The sequence below is a fragment of the Haemaphysalis longicornis genome, unplaced genomic scaffold, assembly GCF_048455015.1.
Source record: "Haemaphysalis longicornis isolate Haplotype H1 unplaced genomic scaffold, Haemaphysalis longicornis Haplotype H1 scaffold_6, whole genome shotgun sequence".
In the NCBI taxonomy this organism is placed as follows: Eukaryota; Metazoa; Arthropoda; class Arachnida; order Ixodida; family Ixodidae; genus Haemaphysalis; species Haemaphysalis longicornis.
Genome location: NW_027526407.1, coordinates 109,071,640 through 109,097,919, shown reverse-complemented (window position 1 = coordinate 109,097,919; position 26,280 = coordinate 109,071,640). Strand labels below are relative to the sequence as shown.

The 26,280-nt window shown below is 45.1% G+C and overlaps 1 long non-coding RNA gene across 2 annotated transcripts; it reads right to left on the bottom strand.

Annotated features, from left to right (window-relative positions):
• Positions 1–8,062: 8,062 nt before the first annotated feature.
• On the bottom strand, positions 8,063–26,037 carry LOC144141865 (uncharacterized). Of its 2 annotated transcripts, none has more exons than XR_013316723.1 (5): positions 25,910–26,037; positions 19,102–19,238; positions 18,929–19,020; positions 15,442–15,549; positions 8,063–8,292 (listed from the first exon to the last, which is right to left on the bottom strand). It is a non-coding gene; the product is annotated as an uncharacterized LOC144141865 (long non-coding RNA). The 2 variants fall into 2 exon arrangements; XR_013316724.1 differs by having other exon boundaries at positions 8,063–8,288.
• Positions 26,038–26,280: the final 243 nt, after the last annotated feature.

Below are 26,280 nucleotides of genomic sequence, written 5' to 3'. Positions count from 1 at the left end.
TTTTTTCCTCCTTGAACTTAATCATATCTAGAAGCACAATGGCTGTAAGGAATAATGAAGTGGATGTACATCGGTCCCTGAAAAGGGGCCGCACCGAAGTATCTTTTCCTCCTTTGTCTTCGATCTCCATTCCAAAGCCCGATAATTTCTCGCGCTTCCTGGTAATGGAATCCCCAGATAAATCAAAACCCGTCACGTCCCAGTCTGTCTTTCTCATTTCCAAGTTTCTTGAAAGCCTTGTAGGCAAATCGTACAAGGCTAAAAAGCTCACAACCGGAGAAGTCCTAATTGAAGTCCAAAACAAACAACAATCCTGTAACCTCTTGAAGGAAACGCGCATGGTCGATGTCGACATCAAGATCACGCCCCATCGCAGTCTGAATAGCTGCCAGGGCGTCATCTCTGATAGAGATCTAATAAATGAGACTGAAGCAGATCTGCTCGACGGCCTTCGTGATCAGGGCGTGACAGCAGTGCGGCGAATCACGATACGCCGAAACGACCAAATAATAGCTACTAAACACATAATCTTGACATTTGACCGATCAACACTTCCTGAGTCGGTCAGCGCAGGTTTCCTGAGATGTCCGGTCCGACCCTAAGTGCCGAACCCGCGCCGCTGCTACAAGTGTCAGCGGTTTCGACATGGCACTAATGCTTGTCGTGGTCGACTAACATGCGCCAAGTGTGCACAACATGATCATGCATCTGACAACTGCCCATCGCAAACCCTCATCTGTGCGAACTGCAGGGGACCCCACGGGGCCTACTCTAGAACATGCGAGAAATTCAATCAGGACAAGGAGATCATCAAGGTTAAAGTGACTGAGAATCTTACCTTCCCAGAGGCGCGAAAGAGGTTCGCCTCTTTCCCCCTGGGGAGGTATGCCGACGCAGCTCGCCGGGGGGCGGAGCGGCGTCTAGTTTCGGCGGGGACCCAGGACCGCGAGTCGGACCTGGTCCCGTCCCCGCCCCCCCCCCTTGGTTTCCTCTGGCCGCCCAACCCGCCACCACGCCGCTTGCTGAGGCAGCAGCGGTTGGGGTGGCAACCTCTTCTGTCGGGACCGGTGCCGCTCCCGTCCGTGCCTCCCCATCGTCCAGTGCGTTGGAGTGTGCCATGGACACCACGAGCCCCGCACCGGCTCCCACCGCCACCGCACCGCCCGTGCCACTTCTGGTGCCTCCGACACCACCGGCGGTGGCGGGTCAAACGAAGGGCCCCCGAAGGGGGGCCAAGTCCGGGGGGCCCGGTTCGACGGGCACACCCAGGACATTGGACGACGAGATGGACGTCGTGCCGTTCTTGCCTGCAACGCAGCGCAAGGAGCGGCCTCCGACGTCCAAGCCTTCAGATAGGCCGCCCAAAAAGCCCAATCCAAGAGTCACAGCACCGAGAGACGACACAGAAACATACACACTCCCGTAGCTCTCACACTAAATAATGGAAAGAGAAAATATTGTTAAATGGAACTGCAGAGGCCTTCTGAATAATCTTGACGACGTGTATGAGATTCTGCATACCAATCAGCCAAGTGTAATGTGTGTTCAGGAAACACATTTGAATTCTAAACACACAAATTTCTTGAATAGTTACCTGTTATACAGGAAAGACAGGGATGGCTGCACACACTCTTCTGGCGGTGTTGCCATAATCGTCTGGAAATCCTTAGCATGCCACCCTGTCACCTTGAACACTATCCTTGAGGCTGTAGCAATACGCTTAATAATATTTAATAGGTTGATAACGGTATGCTCCGTATACATTCCTTCTGATGTTTCACTTACGAGCTCCGACTTCGAGGCGCTGGTTGACCAGCTGCCCGAACCATACATCCTTACAGGCGACCTTAATGCTCACAACTCTCTTTGGGGCTCTTCCAGAACGGATGCCCGAGGTCGCCTGATAGAAAAATTCTTTACATCTTCTAGAGCATGCCTTTTCAACAATAAACAGCCTACATACCACAACATAGGTCACAACACATACTCATGTCTTGACTTGGCTATTGGCTCCGCAGTTCTCTTTCCTCTTGTCGAGTGGGGAGTGGGAACGGACCCATATGGCAGTGACCACTTCCCCACCTCACTCACATACATAGGTAAAGGCCCAAGCAGTCCATCTTCCCATAATAGGTTCAATGAAGCACGAGCTAACTGGAATACATTCACACAGACATCCAAACTACACCACACATCCATAGGACACCTACACGTTGAAGAAGCTACCCAACTCCTCACGGCGCACATCCTCGACGCCGCCGAAAAGTCCATTCCCCACGCCTCTGGAGCCCCGCGCAACCAGCGGAGGCCGTGGTGGAATGAGAACTGTAGGCGGGCGCGAGAGGCCCAGAACAAGGCGTGGGGTATCCTTCGTCGGTACCCCACGTCGGGAAACCTCCTCTTGTTCAAACGGGCCAAGGCGTTAGGAAAACGTGTGCGCCGTGAGGCAAAACGAGAGAGTTGGCGTACATTCATAACATCAATAAACTCCTACACAGACACAAGGAAAGTATGGACACGAATACGCAAACTCAAGGGACAACAAACACACAGCCTGCCTCTGGTCAGCACTACAGGGGACACACTCGAAGACCAGGCTGACACACTCGCACAACACTTCCAACACGTGTCCAGTTCAGCACACTACACCAACACTTTCCTGAAACATAAAGCCTGTTCTGAAAAGAAGTCCCTACGCGAAAACAACAAATCACAGACTTCTTACAACTCCCTGTTTTCACTACATGAGCTGAGGGCTGCTCTAAGCACGTGTAAACCCTCAGCTCCAGGCCCAGACAACATTACATATACAATGATACCGAACTTACACACAGACACTCTAGTAACACTTCTTCACCTTTTCAACAAGATATGGCTTTCGGGGCACATTCCAAAGTCTTGGAGGGATGTCATAGTTGTAGAATTCTTGAAAGAAGGGAAGGACTCTTCTTCTCCCGCTAGCTATCGACCCATTGCCCTGACCAGCTGCCTGTGCAAGCTTCTCCAGAAGATGATAAACCGGAGGCTCGTGTACTTTTTGGAGTATAACGGCCTTCTCGAGAGCTGCCAGGCAGGCTTCAGGGCGGGGCGATCCACGAATGATCAACTTGTGGCACTAGAGTCGTATATTAAGGATGCCTTCGTGCATAAACAGTTCTGTTTACCTGTGTTTTTCGACCTAGAAAAGGCCTATGACACCGCTTGGCGTTATGGGATCCTTACTGACCTGAAGTCATTCGGTGTTTCGGGTAATATGTTTAACACCCTTGCTAGCTATTTGTCGGAGAGAACCTTTCGCGTCAGAGTTGGTTCTGCACTGTCAAAGGTACACGTGCAAGAAAATGGCGTGCCGCAAGGCGGAGTTCTAAGCTGCACTCTCTTCATAGTAAAAATGAACTCCCTTGGGAAGGCACTGCCGCCTACAATTTCTTACTCCATGTATGTAGATGACGTGCAGATATCTTTTAAATCATGTAATATGTCCATCTGCGAACGTCAAGTCCAGCTCGGCGTCAAGAAGCTTGCCGGCTGGGCAGACAAGAATGGTTTTAAAATTAATCCCGGAAAGAGCTCTTGTGTTGTATTCTCCAGGAAGCGTGGGGTCCACCCGGACCCAGACATCACTCTTGCGAATGTGCAAATTCCTGTGAACAAGGAGCACAAGTTTTTAGGCATTTTATTCGATGAAAAACTTACATTCATTCCTCATGTCAAACAGCTGAAATGTAAATGCCTAAAGGCAATGAACATTCTTAAGGTTCTCTCACATCAATCTTATGGGGCCGACAAACAACTCCTGCTGCGCCTGTACAAAGCGTTGGTGGGGTCTCGGCTCGACTACGGCAGTGTCGTGTATGTCAAAAGGTTCCGAGGTTAGAGACCTTGGAGTGCTGTTCGACAGCTTTCTCAGTTTCACTCCCCTAATACCACAGGTCGTCGGCCGGGCCCTCCGCTCTCTGGGTGCGGTGTGCAGATTTACAAGAGATTTCACTTCCCCTGTTCCTTTTTTAAAGCTTTACTCAGCGGTATGCCTCCCCCAATTAGAATACTCATCTGTCGTTTGGAATGAAACCTGCCAGTCCAACCACTAGTATCTTGAACGAGTGCAGAAAAAATTCCTGTCAATATTAAAACACTGGCTAGGACGCGGTTCTGTTTTGTCCTGTGGTCAACATCAGCTTCCTAAGCTTATTCCCTTGAGTTCTAGGCGTGATCGAGCTGATCTTCTTTTTCTGCACAAGCTGCTACACGGCGTCATTTTCAGCCTAGAACTTCTGTCACAGCTTATGCTCCGAACTCCCCAGAAGTGCACGCGATCACGCTATCCATTCCATACTGGTGCAACTAGTAGCCGTCACTCACCTATCCAACGACTGCAAAGCCTGTACAACTTTCTTGGTGACAAATTGGATGTTTTTAATGGCTCCCGGGCCCAGTTTCGTGCAGATCTGAGTAGTGCTGTTTGTAGCTAACGGTATATGTCTTACTCCTTTCACACAATCTTTCTATGCCACCTTCCTTTGTTTGCTCGTGACTGCATTTTATTCAACTTCTCGTTTGTATAGCTTTTATTATTACCTCACTATCTTCTAATTGGCTGTATGTTCACTTAACCAGTACATTATTTGTGGCTAGCTCTTCTGTCCATAGAGTACGATTCCATTGTTATTAGCGTTCTTTGCACTTCTTAGTGTAGTTCTTTGTAGTTCTATTAATAGTTCTTTGTGCTTCTTTTAGTGACACGAGTTGTATGTACCGTGTCATTTTGTTTGTTTTTATGTTTGTTAGTGTACCAGCACTAACACATCACCGTCGCTCCTGGGCACTGAAAATAAATTGATTGATTGATTTATTGATTGATTAGTAGTAGTGGTAGGAGTAATATTGGTGTAGTAGTAGTAGTAGTAGTAATAGTAGTAGAAGTGTAGTAGTAGTAGTAGTAGTGTAGTAGTAGTAGTAGTAGTAGTAGTAGTAGTTGTTGTAGTAGTAGTAGTAAACGCAGTAGTAGCAGTAGTAGTAGTGTTAGTAGTAGTAGTAGTAGTAGTAGTAGTAGTGGTAGTGGTAGTAGTAGTAGCAGTAGTAATAGTAGTAGTTGTAGTCGTAGTTATAGTAGTAGTAGTAATAGCAGTAGTATTAGTAGTAGTAGTAGCAGTAGTAGTAGTGTTAGTAATAGTAGTAGTAGTAGTAGTAGTAGTAGTAGTAGTAGTAGTAGTAGTGGCTGTCGTAGCAGCAGCAACAGCAGCAGCAGCAGCAGCAGCAGCAGTAGTAGTAGTAGTAGTAGTAGTAGCAGTAGTTGTAGTAGTAGTAGTAGTAGTAGTAGTAGTAGTTGCAGTAGTAATATCAGTAATAGTAGTAGTAGTAGTAGTAGTAACCCGCCGTGGTGGCTCAGTGGCTAAGTCGTTGCGCTGCTGAGCACGAGGTTGCGGGTTCGATTCCCGGCCGCAGCGGCCGCTTTTCGATGGAGGCGAAAAGCAAAAACGCCCGTGTGTACGAGATTTCGGCGCACGTTAAAGATCCCCAGGTGGTCAAAATTAATCCGGAGCCCTCCACCTACGGCGCGCCTCATCGCCTGCGCTGCGTCGGCGCGTTAAACCCTACAATCAATCAATCAAGTAGTAGTAGTAGCAGTAGTAGCAGTAGTAGTAGCAGTAGAAGCAGTAGTAGCAGTAGTACCAGTAGTAGTAGTAGCAGTAGTAGTAGTAGTAGTAGTAGTAGTAGTAGTAGTAGTGGTAGTGGTGGTAGTAGTACTAGTACTAGTAGCAGTAGTAGTAGTAGCAGCAGTAGTTGCAGTAGTAGCACTGGCAGTAGCAGTAGTAGTGGTGGTAGTAGTAGTAGTAGTAGCAGTAGCAGTAGTAGTAGTAGTAGTAGCAGTAGTAGCATTAGTAGCAGTAGTAGTATAATTGTTTATTTTTATTTGCTACAAAGGGTAAAGGAGCTTTGGATGATTTCCTGTGTTGGTCTTGAGATGACCGTCCCCTATGTTTGGTAACCTTGGTCCCGGATGCCATAAAATGCAGCAGCACGAAGAGCCTGGCTCACCAGGCCACGCTGGTTTTCCAGGACCACGCTGGTCAGCACGGACTCCCACTGCTCCAGTGATCACGCCAGGACCTCCAGTTGTTCGTCAACCAAATTACACTCCCACACCATGTGGTATAGCATGCATTCGAAGCAGTGTATAGTGCGATACGTCACATGGGATTGTGTGGCATGTGGGAATGAATTTGTCTAAAGCCTTCGTAGCTGTGTTGATTCTTCTTTGGCGAGATTCGGATGTTGAGGTGGGCCCTTCTTGTAAGGGTGAGGTGTTTCAAGGTGTCTTTACTTCGTTTGGTAAAAAATAAATAATAAATACCCAAACAAAAAAAACCAAAGCGCTCTATTTCGAAAATACACAAGTAAAAAGTGTGTCTGTACTACTGTGTCTACTAATGAGTAGATGGAGCTAGCTCTGAGAACACGCGAATGTTAAGGCTGCTCGTGGTTGTGGGATTTCCTCCCGTCGCTGTCTGTGGGATCTTTGAAGTTGCCGAATTTGCACCATAAATTGGGAATTTACCTCATTACCCTTCCGCAATTCGGCGATGAACTGCTCTGCACATGAATGACTCTGCAGAATTATGTGTAGCAGGGGAACAGGTAGGGAGGGTTTGAGCAGTGTGTTACTCTTAAGAAGCTGAGCTGCCCAGCTCAGCTTTGGTGCTCCCGGGTCAGGATAAGGTTGGGTGCTTGCTCTGGCACTGTCGTTGGATTGCCCCGTGTTGGCTCGATGATCAGACTGGGAGTGGACTTGGTATCCTAGCGTTTGGGAACGATGACCAGGGTTTTCTGTCCGGAGAAGCAGGGAGTCTCTGCGGCTCATCTGTCCAGATGCTGGCTCCGGTTGTAGCATGCGGTAGGTACGGGTGCTTTAGTCAGGGATTCGGAGCTACTATACTTGGTGGAAATTGAAATGAAAATGGCGGCGACTCCTCGTTCAGCGCAAAAGGTTTCTTTTCTGGCGAATTCGTCATTTTGTGATAGCCGACGACGATTCTTTGATACCCATCCTTCCTCCTCCGAGGGAACGACTCCCGTTAGTCTTATAGCCAGGTGAAGTTGCACAGGTAAAAACTGTTCTTATAATGGTCGTACTCTGTGTTTAAAAGACATTGGTGATGTCCGGGTATCAAACTATGCAAATAGGCGTAGGCTCTGCAGAAGAGGTAATTTTGGTGTCGAGCAAAGCGGGTTCAATAGCGTCATACGGCAGAGATAAATCTTCGCTGTAAAAGCTCTTCTACCCTTACAGTATTTGAAGGAGATTAAGCAGTGAGGCTTTAAAGATGACACGTTGGTCCCACAGCCGGACTCCAAGAACATCACACTATACATGAAATGCGTCCAGTGGCAGATTGTTCGCTGGCTCGGTGCTCTTATAGGCGTTAGGTGTCCCAAGCGCTTCATTCTCCCACACCGCGGTATGGGCGTGATGCTGACGTTAGCGCCCCAGTAGAAGACCAGTTTGGCATTCGGGGACGCCGCTGACGGCTACTTCTATCGGTGCTGACGTGGTCTCGTTCTCTCACCGCCGCGTCGTCACAGTCCTGCCCCTGCTGGAGATGTTGCTCTGTGGAGGTGTTCTCTTTCCCTTTGTAGGTCACACACAAAATGGGTCATGGCACGTTTTGCCACCAGAAAAGCCACTCTGTCCTTCCCTTTGTGACTTCAGGGCCCTCGCATAGCGTTTCTTAAGCTCATGAGCACTCCATGCTTTTGAGTGTTTCTTTTGGCTGGCACACGGCATGGGCTAGCCAGAGGCAGTTTTACCATTTATAACATGCTTGCTACCGTGAAAGGGAAAATCACGGCTTTTGCACAAACTACAAAATCCCTCACAACGATTGAAAACCAAAGACGCCGAAAGGCAAGCATGGTTATAGGGGCATCCACCCGTTACTTTGCTGATTGCCTCGCTTCCTAATAATACCAAAGTGGTGATTATTTCGTCAGGCATTAGAACATAAAAATGAAAAACCATGCACACTGTTAAAAAAAATAAAACCCACGTTTATTTGCAGCTTTTTATGTGATTTCCTTGGATGCGTAAGGGGTTCAAAAATTAGGAATGTAGTTGTCTTGATGGGGAGGACTTTCGAAGGTTATTTCTGCACTGGCTCTCGTAAATAAGAGAAAACTTGTATTCTTCCACGCAAATCTGTTGAAAAGCGTTTTCGCACTGATTGTGCCAGGTGACACCATATTTAGTTCCTTTTATTCGGAGCTCACAAGCAGCAGCTTTATAATACCTATCTGAAAGAAATGCGTGTTGTAAATGCAAAAATTTACAGCGTACAACAAATACAACAGAAAAAAATAGCCACAAGTTTAACTGATTGGCGGGTATAACATTATTTGTTTGTGTTGCAGGTATTGCAGGGAGTTTTTCGCATTTCTTGCAGACGATAAGTGTCCTACAGCTGAATATGCGGGAAAAATATTCCAATTAATTTTAGTTGCCCCACCCAGTTCGTTTATGTAATTGCCTGATCAATTTATATAGGCAGTGCTAAAGAGGCTCTTAACATTTTATATTACGCGTGTATCTACACAATTTTGCCGTTATATGATTAAATAACAAACAACAGTGAGGATAACTTTTCCGCCAGTCTGGAGAGATTTAGCATCTGTAGGTACTCACCAGGCAGAGAATAAACGCGTATTATAACATGAAACTCATGTGGCCTCAAAATGTCCTTATTCTTCCTATCTAAAGCAAAACAAGAAAGCCACTGGTATATACTTATTTCTGAGACTTTGGTTGTAATATTAGGCTAAAGTTAATTATGGTATTTCGATAAATGGAGGTGAAGTCACTACAAGAAAAAAATGGCTTCCTATATAACAAGCGAACTTGAATTAATGCAACAACAAAAGATAGCATATCAATTATACAATATGCCACGTCAAGGGTGTCGGTTTTTTTCAGACAATGTGTACAGACAGACAGTTTCACATTCCCGATTGCCTTGTTTCTTATTAAAAACAAAGTGGCGATTTGTTCGACAGGCATTAGCACCCAACAAGAACAAGCAATGCGTACCAGTAAAAGAGATAGTACCCACGCTTATTGGAAAATTCACTTTAAAATTCACGTATTGGTATACCAGTAAATTGCCTCAAACTGTACCTTCTGATTTCTTTATTTCGGTGTTGTGTTAACAGCGTCTACCGGCGCACAGATTTCTTATCGTAAAAGTTTGGAGCCCGTTTCCGTACGTCTCTCTGTATCCCGTGCGGGCTATCTTTGTTTAGCGGAGTAGCGTATCGCCTACCGTTAGTAGGTGGAATGTTCGTCTGTGAACGCCAATGTTCGAGATCTGATTCGAGGGTTCTTGAATGTACACGTGGAAAGATGAATGGTTGCAGGGCAGATACCGCGTCATTCGATATGCCAACACTCACTTCAGCTAGTAATCTTGGTTACTGCTTCGCCATCGCTTGTGTAATCTTTGAGCCCTCGCCGGAGCAGAAGTTCGCTGCAATAAACTATTGTTCTCTGAAGAAATTTCATCCTTCCTTGGTTACGTGACATCTGGTGAGCATGGTATGTACGTGAACCCCAAACACTCCACATGTGGCCAACCAATCGCAACTTGTGCCAGACGCCGAAACCAAGGCCTCCAACCCGAGCCTGTACTGCTACTACCGTATAAAGTTAGGAAGAAAGACTTGTCGACCGGCGCCGTGAACAACGTCGCCAGGATGGCCAGAACGGCCAGCCCTCCTGTAGCCCTGCAGCAACACCGGGAGCAAGCACGATTTCACGCGGTCGTGAAAAATGGCTCTACCATCTCTAGCGGGACCGGACATTTAACCAATGCGACGACGGCGAAGCATTGGGTAAAGTGCTCTTCTATCTTGAAGAATCTGCTGACATTTTTTCTCGAAACCTCGACCACAAGCCTGACGACATGAGAGTTATTTAAGACTTGGAATTCGAAAAGGTTTATGAATGCGGTTCGGGAAGAATGGACCGAGCAGTTGCGGCAGACACGCACGCAGCGCCTCTGTAAAGGCGTACTAGTGTTCGTTGAGGAATTGAAGTTACTTTTTCGCAGTGCGGACCAAAAAAGTGACGGAGGAAAATACAGCAGGGTCTCTCTGGCGATGGGCAAAGCAGCAGCTTTTCGCTTGCCGTGTCTGTAACCCCCTAAGATGCTGTTCGGATCCGCGTCTGAGCTCTCTGTTAGAGAGATGGTGGTTGAAATTTGTGCGCGGCACTACAACCAACCCATCAATACGCTTGTTTCGGAGACGATCCGTGAAAGGGGCAGTTACCTCGGATACACTACGCCCGACCGTCAGCGCTCCGGCCAGGGGCGTTATGAAAGCATTTTCCAATGACCCCGCAACGCCAAGTCGCATTCTTGAGTGAGGTGACCCGGGAAGAACTGCAGCACGATTTCGGGTCTTCCACTACGACAGACGCACCCCGCGAGCTAGAAGATATGGCCTACTCCACAGCTGTTCGTCGGCCCCACACACAACTATCTCGCCCGCAAGAGGCCGAGCCATGTCGCCATCCAACATATAGCAAGCGTCCGGCCGTCGTACACAGCGCTACCACGACGGCAAAGCCAGCATAATTAGTGTAGCCTCCCCTACAAACCACCGGACCTGTTAGGTTTCTCCGTCGATGCACCGCACCACTGGTCCGCCAAAGACGGAGTGAGAGCGACGAGTACCTATCGCAAACCAGCCAAAACCCGCTATGCTTCAAGTGTTACGGCGGTGGCTCATTGATCCAAACGGATCAATGAACCATCGGTGCAACGACCACTTCACACGTATGGTCCCCCAGCCCAGGATAGGGAAAACAAAGCTGCCACTCTTTGAAGTAAGTTGCTCTACAGCGAAAAAACAAACCCCCTCGGGTAACCCCCCAACGACACAACAAAGCACCGAAGACGAGGATTCACGACTCGCCCTACCACGGTGACATGATCTAACTCTAACGTGATGGTCAACACGACGACAGCTACCGGACGCGACGCGCACCCGCCATGACGAAGCCCAGCATTATTAACAAGACGACAACGACGATGTGTAGCCCACAACCCGCACAAGCCGAGTTATGAAGCTCCGACGCACCGCAACCTGAAGACGACAGCGTCCCACGTAGGACCATATATCGACGGTTTTGACGTAATCTTGTAAATCTTGTAAACCTCCAGGTCAAGTCCATCAGTTTCTCCAACGATCCCGCCATGACGCCTAAGCCAAGGCCGGAACAGCGTTCTTTTTAAGCATTGCCGATAAACACTTCACCCTGCCGGATGATTGCCGTCTGCTGCAATGATTATGATCCTTGACACCGACGCAATTCTGGAAAACTTGTCGAGGGTGATGTCTCCATCGCAAGAAGCCCTTTGCGTTTGGAGCATACAAACCAACACCCCGCTCACAAAATTCACCGAAAGGTATCATAAATCCATCGAGGGCGCTATAATTGCGTTCATCTCAGAAATGCGCCAAGCATGTGACAGCATCGCAACCGTCCTAATTGGAGGCTAGCCGTCTAGCGCATACGACCGTGACCTGTTTTCTACGCGAATTCGGCGCTAACAAGAAAAACCCGAAACATTAAATACTTTGTTACGCAGCTGGAGTGACTGTCTCGTCAGCCTCAAAGCTAGAACGGACGACTTTGGGGAAGCACCGCATTACCATCAAATTTGGATTTCGACCTACGTGACAAATACCGTACCGGGTGCCTTCACACAAGTGCAAAAACATGCGGGTGTAAGTTGAATACATGCTCGGTGACAACATCATCAGACCTTTAAAAAGCCCCTAGGCGGCCCCAATTTTCGTCAATAAAAAGGTGCCTTGAATAGAGGCACTTGAACAGTGTCACAAAAAATACATAAATCCCTCGAGAAATCAACGACGCCCTTGACCACCTCTGCCAAGCGAAGTACTTCTCTTCGTTGGACCTGAAAAGTAGATACTGGCAAATCGATGAGGACGAGAGGAAACATAAGAGTACAGTGTTTAGAACACCGAACAGCCTTCACGGTTTACGAGGATGCCATCTGTACTGCGCACGGCACCAAGAACGTTTCAAGGAGTTATCGACACTGAAATAGCCGGTTTCAAAAGGCACACTTCCGTCATCTGCCTCTACTACGTTGTACTATTCGCCCGGAGCTTCGACGAGCACCTCTGAGGGTGGGAGCCGAAACTTGAGGCAATTGAAATATCAGGAGTAACGATTTCGTCTGAAAAGCGCCGATCTGTGTAGGAGCAGCTGACGTTCTCATGTGACGTCGTCAACCCAGATGTTGTCTAGTGCCCTGCCTGACACAGCGAAACACTTCACGAACTTCCTGACGCCTAACCAATCCCCAAGGCTCAGCAACGAAGGCTTTCCGAGGATTCCTCAAACGTTTGCACGTACTACCCGGTCTTCGTAGCACACTTCGCACCCATTTCACGGCCAATCACGCGCTTGACGAAGAACACAACCCCTTTTTGCTGGTAAAACGCCCAAGAAGAAGCGTCCCGCTAGCTGCAACACCAACAAATCAAGCTTGTGCTCGCTCATTTTAGAACAGAAATGCACAAAGACTCAAATAAAATGGCCTTGGAATCGTCCTGGTTCATCTTCTAAGTGTTTACGAAAACGTAATAGCTTACTTCAGCCGCGGTCTGCCGAAAGAAGAAAAATATTTTTGAGCCTCTGAGAAAGAGTTCCTTCCTATCGCAAGGACACTTAAAAAAATTCCGCCTGTACATAATATCGATACAATCAAATTGCTGACAAACCATCATGCGTTGTGTTGGCTCGGCAATTTGAGACACCCCTCCGGCCATCTCGGTCAATGGAGGCCACGACGCCGACAAGAAACACTGGGACGTCTACTGCCTGTCACGTTCCCCTGTCGATCCGCCACTATGGACCCTAACACGCCGCATTTCCCAGCAGCATGAGAGAAAGCGATCAGCGGCTGAGCAACAATCGGACCCCGAGGGGCACGTCACGATCGCTATCCTCAATCTTAGTATCACCATAAAAAGGGCTTTTACGAGCTACTCCGCTTCATCATTCCTTAAATATTTGTTGCCAGCGGAGTAATTTCACTCTAAAAAAGAAACAAATTGCCTATTCACCGTCACCGCCACCCTCCGCGATGAACTCCTGGAAGCCTGTCACGACGAGCCATCACTATGGCATCTCGTTGAAAAACGTACGCTCGGAATAATCAAGCTAATACTACTTGTCCCACTTACATTCGACGTCCAACGTCGAGACTGGCCGGACTCGTGAAGCCGATTCCAGTACCACGGAGGCCCTTGCAACAGATCGGAATGGATGTTCACGGCTCATTCGCGACATCGCAAGCTGAAAACAAATGGATTGTCCTAGCATGACGCAATACGCAGACACCGCCACTCTTGCGTGGGGGCTGCACAAGAAGTCGCGAAGTTCTTCATCTCCCAAGTTGTGCTGCAACATGGAGCCGCTAAGTCCTAATCACGGATTTCGAAATGGCCTTTACCGGGCAGCTCACGCATTATCTTACTTTACAGCAACCCAGATTACCATAGGACGCAGGCGTACCACCCCCGACGAATGGACTAAAGGAACGTCTAAACAAAGCGATTGCCCATGTGCTGGGTACGTCGCCGTTGAACTAAGACATGGGGCCAATTCCTCCTTTATGCCATGTTTGTGTACAACATTGCTATACAGGAAACTACGCAGATGACACCGTTCCAGCTTGTCTACGGAAGCCAGCCGACAACAATTTTTCGCGCCTTACAAGCGCACGTAGAAACGACAGCCTCAAAACTCACGTCCCAGGATACGTTCAAGGTGTTGTAAAAGCCCGCAAGCAAGTTCGAGTTCGTACAGCGCACCAGCAGCCTGTGGATCCTCGATGCTCCAACCTTCAATGCCGAGACGCCGAGTATCACCCCTGTAGGCTTCTGAGTGTTTGGACCCCGATTCATGGATGTGGAGTCAGCGAGAAGCCCCTGCGACAGTATTTCTAACCGTACAGAATTCAGCGACGTGTTACCCAACCTAGTTACAAAGTTGTCACCGACCGTTAACTGCGGTCATAATGACGGCGTACTGAACCCGACATCGTCCTCGTGGTTTGCCTCAATTCTTACTACGGAAAATGCCAGAATTTTGTGTTCTTTTCGTTTTAATTTTACCGTCGGATCAATGCACTCTTACACAGGGGAAATTCCGCTGGTTTGTTTGTTTGCGTATTGTGCTTCCAGCATCTGCCAGGCCCACCTATTTTATCTTAGTAGTTTGGCGCGTGTTTCTATCTCCTTTTGTATGCCTTGGAGGCCATGTTCTCTGATAGAAATCTTGTGTCGCCTATTGTTTATAGATTGTTCCTCGTCGATCGCGAATGTTCCAGATCTGATTGAATGGTGCCAAAATGAATATGAAGCCAAAATGAATGAGTATGAAGCCAATATGAATATGCCAAAATGAATATGAATATGAAAATGAAGCAAACTCTGCAGCATTCGATTCGCCGAATCCCGCCTGTGCCACGTCTAGTTGTCTAATGGTTCGTCGCCGCTTTTTTAAAGTTTGAGTTTTCAGGGGTGCACCAGTTTTTTGTTCTTGAAGAAACCTACGTAGTCCTTAGCTATGCTACAATATACATAGCACTGTATCTACACCAGCGGTGGCGTGTGCGAGAGGCGACATGGTGCTTTCACAGAGGCGCTTGCGGCCATGTAAACAACGTCACCCACAAAGATATCGTCTGGGCCTCGGCGCAGCACAGTTTGCAGTCTGTGGCTAGCTCGCCGTTTTCCGAAACTCGGCTTTATTTTTGGCATGATCTAAGTCAATGTTGCTCTATAGGCTGTCTGTATAGAGAAAGGAGCAGGTTTGTGCGTACACGTGACTTGACGAGCGTCATTTGCTGACCTCAACCTCCAATGCTCGGCGCCCAAGCTATGAAAGTGCATAACACGGCCTTTTTTCGCAGTAGTATGTGTTTTCGGATGAATTGTGCGTGCGATAGAGGCCCTGCCGTATAGCTGTGGCGTTTGCACAAAAGAATTATTATTTGCTGACTAGAAAAACGCTATCACGTTCCACGCTTAAGGACGAAGCTTAAGAATCGTCCATTTTTATTTTTTGTCGTCTTTCTCTCGAAATATATCAAATTTCGCATTATTAATTGTACTTGTGGGTGCTATTTTTTAGTTTGTTGGCTGTTTTTCAAAAGAAATATTGCATTTTATGGAATTTTGTATGGTATTTTTATGGTCATTGCTGCTTTTTTGTTCTGCTGGTTTTACTTTTCGCGTTCACTTTAAGAATTGGGTGGTCTTAACCCGCCCCAAAAAATTATTTATATTTCGTGCCATGTACTACATATCAAAGTGTTTTGTAATAAATATAAATGCAAAACTTACAGTGAAAATATTGGCTGCCCATTGGTTTCTCTTTAAACATCAAAAATATCCCGCAGGTATTACCTTCGTCTTGGTATGCCAGCTCTTCTGAGTATTCGTGGTCAGGTTCTTTTTACGTCAATTCCAATAGTCAGGAAGAAGTAATATTAGCAATATATACAGCACAAGTATAATCAAGATAACACTGATCATTGCTAGGGGGGACGCTATCATTTTATGTTCCGATTCCACGCCTCTCACTCTCACGTCAACGGTAAAAGTTCCTACATTTACAGTTAACGTACTATATCAATTTTTTCTCTCCAAATGATGAACAAAAATGTTTTATTTGTAGAGCATTTTGTTAGATTTAACACTATATTATGTAAAGAAGAAAAGAGCGCAAAACAATGCGCCCTAGTTCCAGGGCTGTGCACGTTGAGGCTCCGAACGATTAACATTCCTTGCAAGCGAATAAAGAGCCCAAGTCTTAAAGGCTTGAGGTATATTTATTCTGAGCACGTTCTGAGCATAGCATCCTATTTACATTGACAGGCTCGTACATTGTGTGCACCAACATGTGCTTTAGCTTCTTCCACTCATAATCATCCTCATCACCCTTCTACCAACACTCCTCCTCTGGCGAAGATCATAATCATCGGAGGCATCGGAGGCTGTTTCCGACTCCGCGATGGTTGCAACACTTCCTAATTAACGTCATCCTGCACCTGTCCCTCAAGGTCCTCTCAATATTTGTGAGTGGTTGACTTTACCACAAGAATGTGATAAGATCTTTCGGACAAAGGACTTTTAAAAACATACTGAATTTTAACAAAATATGTGTTTTTCGAGTCTGTTGGCCTTATTAAAGATATAGGAATGCCGGTCGACAAACGTTCAGTGCAGGCGATCTCCCTGGTATGTTTTATGTAGTGACTGCCCTTTTTGTGGGTTTTTCACTTGATTCCAAAATCTCTTTTCAAAAAGCCAACCACATGAACCCTTTTTTTGTATTCCGCGGTGCCGTCAGTGATCGTCGCCAGGCTTGCCGAACTTTAGGCCTAGTGTTTAAAACACACATTGAAATTAAATGTGTTTTTCTGTTTTGGAGATTGAAAATGACAGGGAAACTTATATGTAATGCTTAGTTGGTCATAAGTGGAATGCCCTCGGAGGTACAGCACACAAAAATATTTTTTTACGCACTTTGGCCACGAGGATACTTTAGGGTTTACGTTTTGCTTTAAATGTTTCATTTCTTGGAAATAGATATTTTTGAATAAAGTATTTCTAAATACTTGTGCGTTTACGCGTGTATCTAGGCAATTTCGCCACGCGAAGTAGAATATCTTGCTCTAAATTTTCGTATAAGGCAACTGTATTTCAGCGTTTTAAAATACATTACAATGTACAGTTTCAAATTGTGTGTTGCCTACGTACCCAAAACAAATTATCTGCAAAAACAATTGTCTTATACATTATACACAGCCCCTTTATGTGAAAACCTGTAAACATTAAACATGATATTCTCCAGTGGGTATATTAAACTGTTTTAACAACTCCATATATCGTAGACGTTCCACGAAAACAGTAAACGTTTTCGTGTAAAATATGTCACCAGTTTTACTTTGAATGAACTACCTGTATAAAGGAAAAGCTGAAACCAAAATTATCGAATTTTACAAGTACTTTTTTCATTTACATGAGCCCCACGCAGAAACGGGTATTGTAGGTATAATTATCAAACAACGATAGACGTGCAAGCACTGGCACTGGAACCGTGTGCTTTTAATAATCAAGAGGAAGGTTAACCTACTTGTTTAGTATTGCAAGTTATATTTGGCTGAACAAATCTGGGAATTTGCACATGACACAGTAAACACAGAAGCCAAACAGTATATAGTCAATTGTCACTCCACCATATGTCAACACCGGACTCTGTAGTTTTTTTTTACTGCAGTATTTTCGCAACAATAGGCACCCCAGATTTTAGGCACCCTCGTCTACTTTCGGGAAAAAAAGCACGAAAAAAAACGTTGGCGCGTGAATATCAGCACCCCCTTTTATAAGCAACCATCGCTAGGTGGACTTCAGATGCCTTGACGCAGTGCCTAGTTTGAAGTTTGCGAAAGTACAGTAAATTACGAAGTTTTCGACTACAGACCTACTTCAACAAAAAAAGGCGACCTGATGGGGATACTCAGAGCGTTGTCCCGAGCTGTAAAACGGACTCCAATGGTACTAAGGGTGGGGCTGAGTACACGGCGTAAACGTTAGGTTCCCATTTACGTATATATATATATATATATATATATATATATATATATATATATATATATATATATATATATATATATATATATATATATATATATATATATATATATATGCAGTGAATGTTTGTAGCTTAAAATATTATTCCATCCATTCAATTTGTAAAGATACGGCAGCGCGAAATGTGCTTGGGGTGGAATATAGGTTTTTTTAATCGAAGCGCCTCTCTCCTTTCGGTAATTGCGATTGTTGAAAAAGCGGAGCTTATACCCGAGTAAAGGCGTCATTTTTTGTAATAGGTTGTATTCAAAGATCAAAAAGGTATTTGAAGCGCCAAATGAAAGGTTTCCTTTTGATATTTTGGTTCTGTAGAGTGCAGCTGCTGTTATATTCGATATCTTAAGGTGTTTTTTGGTTTATCTTGTACCCTAACACCAGCTATCTGGACAGAGGTTTCATATCTAATCCCAAAACATGCTGTTTTAAGCATTTGCCAGTCTTGAAATTCTTTGATGACATGTACACCTAACGAATGGTAACTCGACCCCAAGATCCCCATTTTGTTCCTTAAAAGAAACTTTGCATAGTTTATGCTATGGTAAACCGCAACAGAACGATGACATTGAAGTCAGGGCTACAAAAACAGCAAAAAATATGGTAATTTGCAAATGTTCTTGCACTATTTTTACATTTCCCCTTGTTATGATGGCATATATCTGTGCGTCTGTGCCGTCAAAGAGATGGTTTCAAACGTGACCATTGGAAATTATCTATGTCAGTGGTTCTCAGCCATGACTGCCCCGGGGACCCATTTGGGCTTGCGAAACCGATAAGGGACCCCACGACTGAGCATATGTTGATCGGTGTCATTATGTCAAACAATTTGTACTCGAATCTACAAGTCTTTGAACACTTATATGCTGCCTTTTGTGGGCCTATTTCTTGCTCCTTGTAGTTAGCGTCACGGTTGTGCGGCTAGCAGACGTTAAAATATGTGCTACGCAGAGAAACTTAACGTACATGTAGTGCGGCGAAGCCACCTTTTTGCATTGCAAGAAAGTTCTGGCAGAATCGAGATAACAATGGCGGGGGAAAAGATTTGAGAGAGGCTTCGCGGACCCCTGAAATGCCCTCGCGGACACCACCCTGGGGTCCGCGGACCCTCAATTGAGAACCACTGATCTATGTGAACGCCCTGCAGTATTATTTTCTGAAGCCGAAGCACGAAGCCTACCTTGTGAAGTAATTTGCATTATGGTAGGTTCGTGCCAAAATTCTTCGTCATAAAACACTCCAAGCAGTCTCTGAATGGTAGTTTCTTTCCCTCTAAAAATGAAGCACAAAACGATTGTAAACTGCGTATGTGGTATAGTGCATAGCAAAGTAAACATGTGGAAAAATTTTCACCTATGGGTAGTGCTTGTTATATACTTCCTTTTGAAGAAGACCTTTTTATATGTTTCGTATAAAGGTATATCAACCTTACAAGTTGTGTCTTTCGTCGTACCGAGATAAGTCCATATGTAGCTTGTTGTGTTCAGAAACTAGAATATGAATAAAGACTGGTGTTACATGTGTTTTAAGTATATTGCTGCAGTAGTTGTGTATTGTCCCTGAATTAAGAAATATTTTTTAAATATTGCCCGTTTTGCTCGCCTGTTCCTATACTTACAGGGGTAACGGAACTATTCGTTTAATATATTGGTCACTGCACCTTTTACCGAAACAATTTGGTACCTTGAAAAATTGGCAAAACAAACCCGCAGTAATACAGTTATTCCTGATAAACAAGCAAAGTAGGCAGGCACAGTAAACACTAACAGCCATACTAAGGGCGCGTAAGAAAATTAAAAGGTCGGTGGCATATAAATAGCAAGTTGGATTTCCGTCAGTGCCAATTATTGAAGAGAGGAGATTGCTAACATTATGAACAAACAGGTATTTTCTACGGAAGCAGAATGCAGAAAAGCAGTACTAAGCCTAAGGACTGAATTGAAACAAAGAACCAATGGCTGGCATTATCTACGATAAAAAGGACTAAAAGAAAACTAAGAATCAAATACAATGATACGTTACGCGAAATGTATGTAAAGCGAAAATTACCCACTTAAAAAACGAAATAAATGAGCCCCCTAATGATAACCCCGATGATTTCAGAATCTTCATGGCGGCGTACGTTCGTGTGGCGGTGCGAGCTGAGGTGCGGCGATGCAATGATAGCACCGTAGCGCCAGCGGAAGCAGAGTGCTCGACAATAGCTCAAGAGCAGGTGGCAGGCTACAGTAATCTGTGGGCAGCAGGTATTGATGACGCCCAATGGGCAACGGGTCGCTCAACTAGGGTGGGGTTGGGTGCAGGAGGAAGGCGGTGTGGCGCGCTTAGGTTCCACGTTATCATAATGAGCAGTCAAACTTCGGCAACAGTCCGCCAATGCGAGTGGTGGACTCCTCATGACCTTATGCTCCAGGCGCCCAAATAGCTTCTGGTAACCAATCTCGCCGTAGTGCTGATCCAAAGTGCTTCTCCCACACCCGGGCGTTCCCCAGGCGTTCCCAGTTTCCTTGTTGCAGCCAGACTCCCTCACGTTCCCTGTGACGCACCTTCATAGCCTGGTGCTTGCGATGGTCATACCCACGGTTGGTCAGCCTTTTTTTCAATTTTGGCGCAGCCCCAATAAAGGCCATTTCCACAAGGTCGCATTTGCGGCATGCGCACTTAACTGACATGTGCTTCCCCATTGTCGTCGTCACTTTCGGCCAACACGAGCATTTCACCCATTATTTGCTCCACCATTAGAAACTTTTTTCGCCCAAACAACTGAACATCAAGGCTAAAAACTCTTCTGTGGGGTATAGGGGCGGATCTAAAGTGCAGCACCGTGGCCCATACAGAAAGCACCTTCACACACCCACCTTACTCACATTTCGAAAAAATGTGGTTCATGTTTGTAACTGTCAAAACCACTCCATATTTGGTTGTATCAAGCCTTCGCACTATAAACCACAAAAGTACGTGAGAAAAGCACAGGTAGTTAACAATGCTGTGTCGACAGTTAAAGTAAAAATTACATAGCACCGCAAACCTAGAGAAAACTGTTGATTACCTGCTCAAAACTGCATGATCCTAGCCAAACACGGACTGTTTCCTGCGCCAACGTTTTCGAAAGCCTCGACTAAAGGTAGGGTAGCTTTTGTTCGACTGCTGCAATTATGATGATCGAACAAATTGTCCACTTTATTTCGGTGAAGGTATCGAAAGAACTCCGGCATTCAAACGGTTCCATTCGAACTTTATGTGTCGCGGCTGCCCCTCTTAAGATTAGCACGAATGAACAAATACAGGCCCTTTCCTTGTTCTCGACGGGAAAAAGGCGTCTAATACATGACCGATAGTATTCTTAAAACCAAATTGTCCATCCTTGCACACTTTTGTTTTCCCTCAGTATTTGGGAACGCATCTTCGCGGATACTACTGCCTGCTCAACCACGTCTTATTAATTTTTATAATCTCTCCAGTGACGTGGGTTCATAAAAACATTAAAATGCCGGACCTCTTGATGCTTACGGTTTTCCTGGCCTTTTCTCAGCCCCTCCCCAGCGTTCTGTCCTGCTCTTGCTCAGTGCTAATCTGCTGAGAGCTCGCGTGAATGGCGTTCTCGTGCACTGTTGGTCTCCTATCGCGTATAGTAGGATTTGCCGCATTTTCTCGACTTCACTTGATGATATGTCAGTCCAGTGGTCTTTTGCGGGTGCTGCCTGTGATAGCCAGGTGAGTCTCTTCCATGCGACGTCGGGATGGGAGGGTCACGTGCACCAAACATATTGTTCACTAGGAGATATAGTTGAGGGTGTCCGTGAATTGGAGAGTGCCGTTCCTGTGAGATAATGCGACAACGCGTTTTTCACTGCTATTTTTAGTTTTACATTGTAAACCCCCTTTAGAACAAGCAGCGCAGCTCTTGTCTCTGAATCGTGAAATGAATACAAAGACGCCTTCGGAACACCAGGCTATTGCTGCTGATGTCGCTCAACACAAAACCTCTTTTTCTAGGAGTTTTATTTCTCGCTATAGAAGTCGGAGTAGTGTGGAGGTCTTCTGTATTTCTTTGCTTGTAGCGGTTGTTGCTTGCCCATATTGAGAACAGGACAAATGCATGGACGCCTGTATATCTTGTCCTTTAAAAAACACATCGCTAGAATTTGCTGACACACATTAGGATGTCATTCCCCAGCTATTGGGTCATTCAGGGCACCGCTTGCTGCCATGACTCACCCTTCCTTCGACAACCCCAGTTACCATTCCTTCCTGCAGTTTATCATTTTAGAAATATTCTTGCAGTCTCTTTCCTTAACAAATACTGAACAAGTTGTTGCAATTGGTCAGAAATTCTTCGACGAGAACTGACTCGCAAACCCCGTCATACCTTTAAGCCATCGCTGGCACTCTACCAGTAGGTCGAAGAAACTGTCTAGTCGCGTTGCCTGTTGTTCCTCGTCTCTGAATCTTACTTCTTGCTTTCCGGGAACCTTTCATTGTATCCGTCCGCTGTGACCCGAGACCACTTTAGAATCGGTAGTTTGTAATACCTGTATCGATGGAATAATCCCGATCCTTAATCCCGATAATTTTGAAACACAGTTGTCCGCAAGGTTTCCACAAAATTGCTGTCATGGACTGTACTACATATATGGCAGCAATGCAGTGGCAGCAATGGTTACGGTACTTGCCTTGAAGGCAAGTGCCGTAGCCGTTACCTAAACGAACTTCGCAGTGGTTGTTATTAAGGTGCCTCCGAATATTTACACTTATGATTACACCACTGTTATAAGCTCCTTGTTTTCCTAAATTGAAAAATACAGCCACACACACACACACACACACACACACGCATATTTATAAATAAATTATATATATATATATATATATATATATAGCAGAACAGAGAGATACGGGACGAGGCACTCGGTAAAGATACATATCAAGGTTGCAGTCATATAGCCATATAGCACTGGCAATGACGACTGCAACCTTGATATATATATATATATATATATATATCAGGGTGTCAAACCGAAAAAAAAATACCGGGTCGCGAACCGGTTTGGGAGCTTGGACCAGTTGAACCAGAAAAACAGATGAAGTGGGGACGATTTACACCCCCCTTTCTCGCCCTGACTTTTTGTTGTCCTAGTGACTTTTCATAAAGCCACCATAAAGAGATATGGCGGTGGGACAAATTTTTTCCCCTTTACTTTTTTGTTGAAACCGCAATCGTCGCTGATTGCTCTGTTATGCAGATTATGCTGTCAAAATGAAGGGGAAGTTTGACGCGCGGAGCATGAGGTTGGACGTTTTTGAGTAAACGCTCTTTAATTTGTCCACAGCAGTACTCCCCTCCGGACCAAGTAGTAGTAGAAGTAAAGTAGCGAGTTGGCCAGTAAGTACAAGTGCACCTTCGAAAATAAGCAGATCTGAAAAAGGCAAAACAGCAGAACAAGCAGAAAAGACGATCGCTTATCCAATGGGATGGTGTGAGGTACCGCCATCCCTTTCTCCGCTTGTCATCTGCTTTATTACTGTTTCTGCTTTCACCCTGACTTCACCCCGAGGTCGTGGGTTCGGATCCCGCCTGGCGGGCATTTTTTCTCCACTTTCTTTCTTTCCAAATTACTTATCTGTTTCAATGACCTACTTCATCCTCCCCCTTACTTTCCGAGGTTTTCTTGACTGCCAACTCTTATTTCGGTATATATATATATATATATATATATATATATATATATATATATATATATATATATATATATATATATATATATATATATATATATATATATATATATATATATATATATATATTTATATATATATATATATATATATATATATACAGTAAAAGCTCGTTATTTCGGATTTCTAGGTACCGAAAAAATGTCCGAATTACCCGAATGTCCGTATTATCGAATGGTCGAAATAAACACAATAAATGCAAGTTTTTTTTTCTACATACCGCTATTTTACGAAGTAATCGCGTATGCTTGTCTGCTTTCGACCAGAAATTCGCGCGGACACAATTTTTCTGAGCCCTTCAAGGTGCTCAGCAGCTCGCATGCTATCTTCAGTGGCAAAACAAAATTATTCGAGGACGACGAGGGCCTCCGCGGCTTCCTTCACAGTACGAGAGGGCCTGTGTGGCTCATGGTGCGGCTGCTCCTCTTCGAGCTCTTCGGTATCAGATTCGTCACCATGTATCACTTCCTTGACGATTTGTTCATCAGTCAGAGAGCCGGCAGTGGCAACGCCAGCATCTATGCCGACATAATCGTCGAGCGTCACTTCATCAGGCATCACACTTCCGAAAGAAGGGTGATGCCTGATAAAGTGTGATGCATCACACTTCCGAAAGCGAAGAAAAGACGTTCAACCAGTCTCAAGTCAAGCCAAGTCGATAATTGATGTCCATGGCGATGCTGCGTTTGAGCTTCACTTTTGTTCCGAATTGTTCTTTTTTCGTTTTTGAGCCTCGCCAGCGGCCTGAAAGTCGCCGAATTATTCGATTTGCGGTCAAATCTGTCCGAAATAACGAGCGCCCTGTCTCATAGAGTGATGCGTATATTTACAGGGACCAGATGACGTGTCCGAATTAACCAATTTTCCGAATTAACGAGAGTCGAATTAACGCGCTTTTACTGTATATATATATATATATATATATATATATATATATATATATATATATATATATATCTGTGTGTGTGTGTGTGAGTGTGTATAAGGTTACGAACACAAGGAACTTGCACAACTCTTCTAACTCTGATGGTACAAGAAAGCAGACCGTCGCAATTAAACCGCTTTACTCAAGGCCTGGCCGGTAGACTGAATAATGGCAAAGCAGCCGGTATGCTGATAAATATCCTTTCACAAGGAAAGAGTTTGTGATAGTGGTTATGTAGAGAGATAAGGCGTGCTCGTAAAGATACCTGGTATAGTTTTTTTTTGTTTATGGTTCATCTTTTGAACCATGCGTCCCAGTTTCTAACCACGAAGTCAGTGGCATAACTCCAATACTTTTGAGAGCTGCCATGCGGTAGACCCTAAATTTTATTGTGGCGTGGTAAAACGGAGGGCTCAAGAAGTCGGACTGTCTCAAGGGGTCCTGGAATAAGGACTCTTCCCCAAGGCGAACTGCTTTATAGGGACGTTTATTCCTCCTCCTCCTCCTTCTGAAAAACAGCACACTTTGTGGCTTGGCATTTTATTGCCACCATTCTAAGTGGTAGTGACCTCTGTAGCATCAACCGCTAAAAAACATGCCTTCATTTCAGCGGGGGTCACATAGGCGGAGCGGCAGAGACATACATTTATCTGATCCCTAGTACTTCGCATTGTTACAGCCTCATATTTTGATTTGAATTGTAAAATTTGCTTTTAAGGTAGCGCATTTATCGTCATTCACGTCTATGGTCAAAATTTTTTTCACGCCTAAAGCTTTATCACAGAGCACCAACTAGCTCTAACTCACATAGTATTATTTGTCTTGTGATTATTTTTGCAAGGATAAAATCAAAAGGGAACTCCTCAACTGCAATGCTGGAGTGTGAACGTGTGACAAAAGCCATGATGGCACAGTTGTGTCAATGTTTTGAAAATATGTGACCCTGAAGGAATTTCAGACACCCTCCGCGCTGGCTCAGTGACTGAGAAATTGCGCTGCTGAGCACAAGGATGCGAATTCGATTCCCGGCGGCAGCGGCCGCTTTTCTGATGGAAGTGAAAAGCAAAAACGCCCGTGTGTGCGAGATTTCGGCGCACGGTAAAGATCCCCAGGTGGTCAAAATTATTTCGGAGTCCTCCAATACGGCGTGCCTCATCACATGCGTAGCACCGGCGGGTTCAACCGTACAATCAATCATTTATTCTTGTATCATCATTTCCCTATTCTTCTGGATGTACTCATTTTCGCCCATGCATGATTATGCCCTTACCACGAAATGTGCGCGACAAAACAAGACATTACATATGAACCATAACATTAAAAAACTCTACTCTCAAAGCACTGAAAAGTAATGGCTGTTAGCTTTTATTGCGTTACTTTTATGGGACGCAATATCGACCTAAAATTTCTTTTCTTACCTGAAGGATGAAAGAAAACAACTGTAATTATGTCAATAATAAAAAACACTGCTATTTAGAACAATAAACTGGGAAAACGTACTTGTCTTAGGCTGACAGAAGGAAAATCCGGTGGTACAATGTTGTGGGCACAAACCGGCCATAGATTCCAGCACACGAATGTTGCTAAAACAACCGCTGAGGACGCCATTCGTATACGCTGGAAATATCCCACCCACTAAGCTTCATAAAGCAAAATTTTAAATATAAAAATGCCGTCGACCTTTCCCTGCAGTAGGCACGATCGTGTGGGAAATTATTCTACGAGAAGGCGCGTGTCCGATCAAGTAAAAAGTCATAAACGGGCTGTGTGGGAACAGTTGTCCTAAACATCTCAAAAAAAACATAAGATTGAATTGGCGGTTGTTTGTTCCTAAAATATCAAGACAAGTGCAATGATGCTAAAGTCCGAGT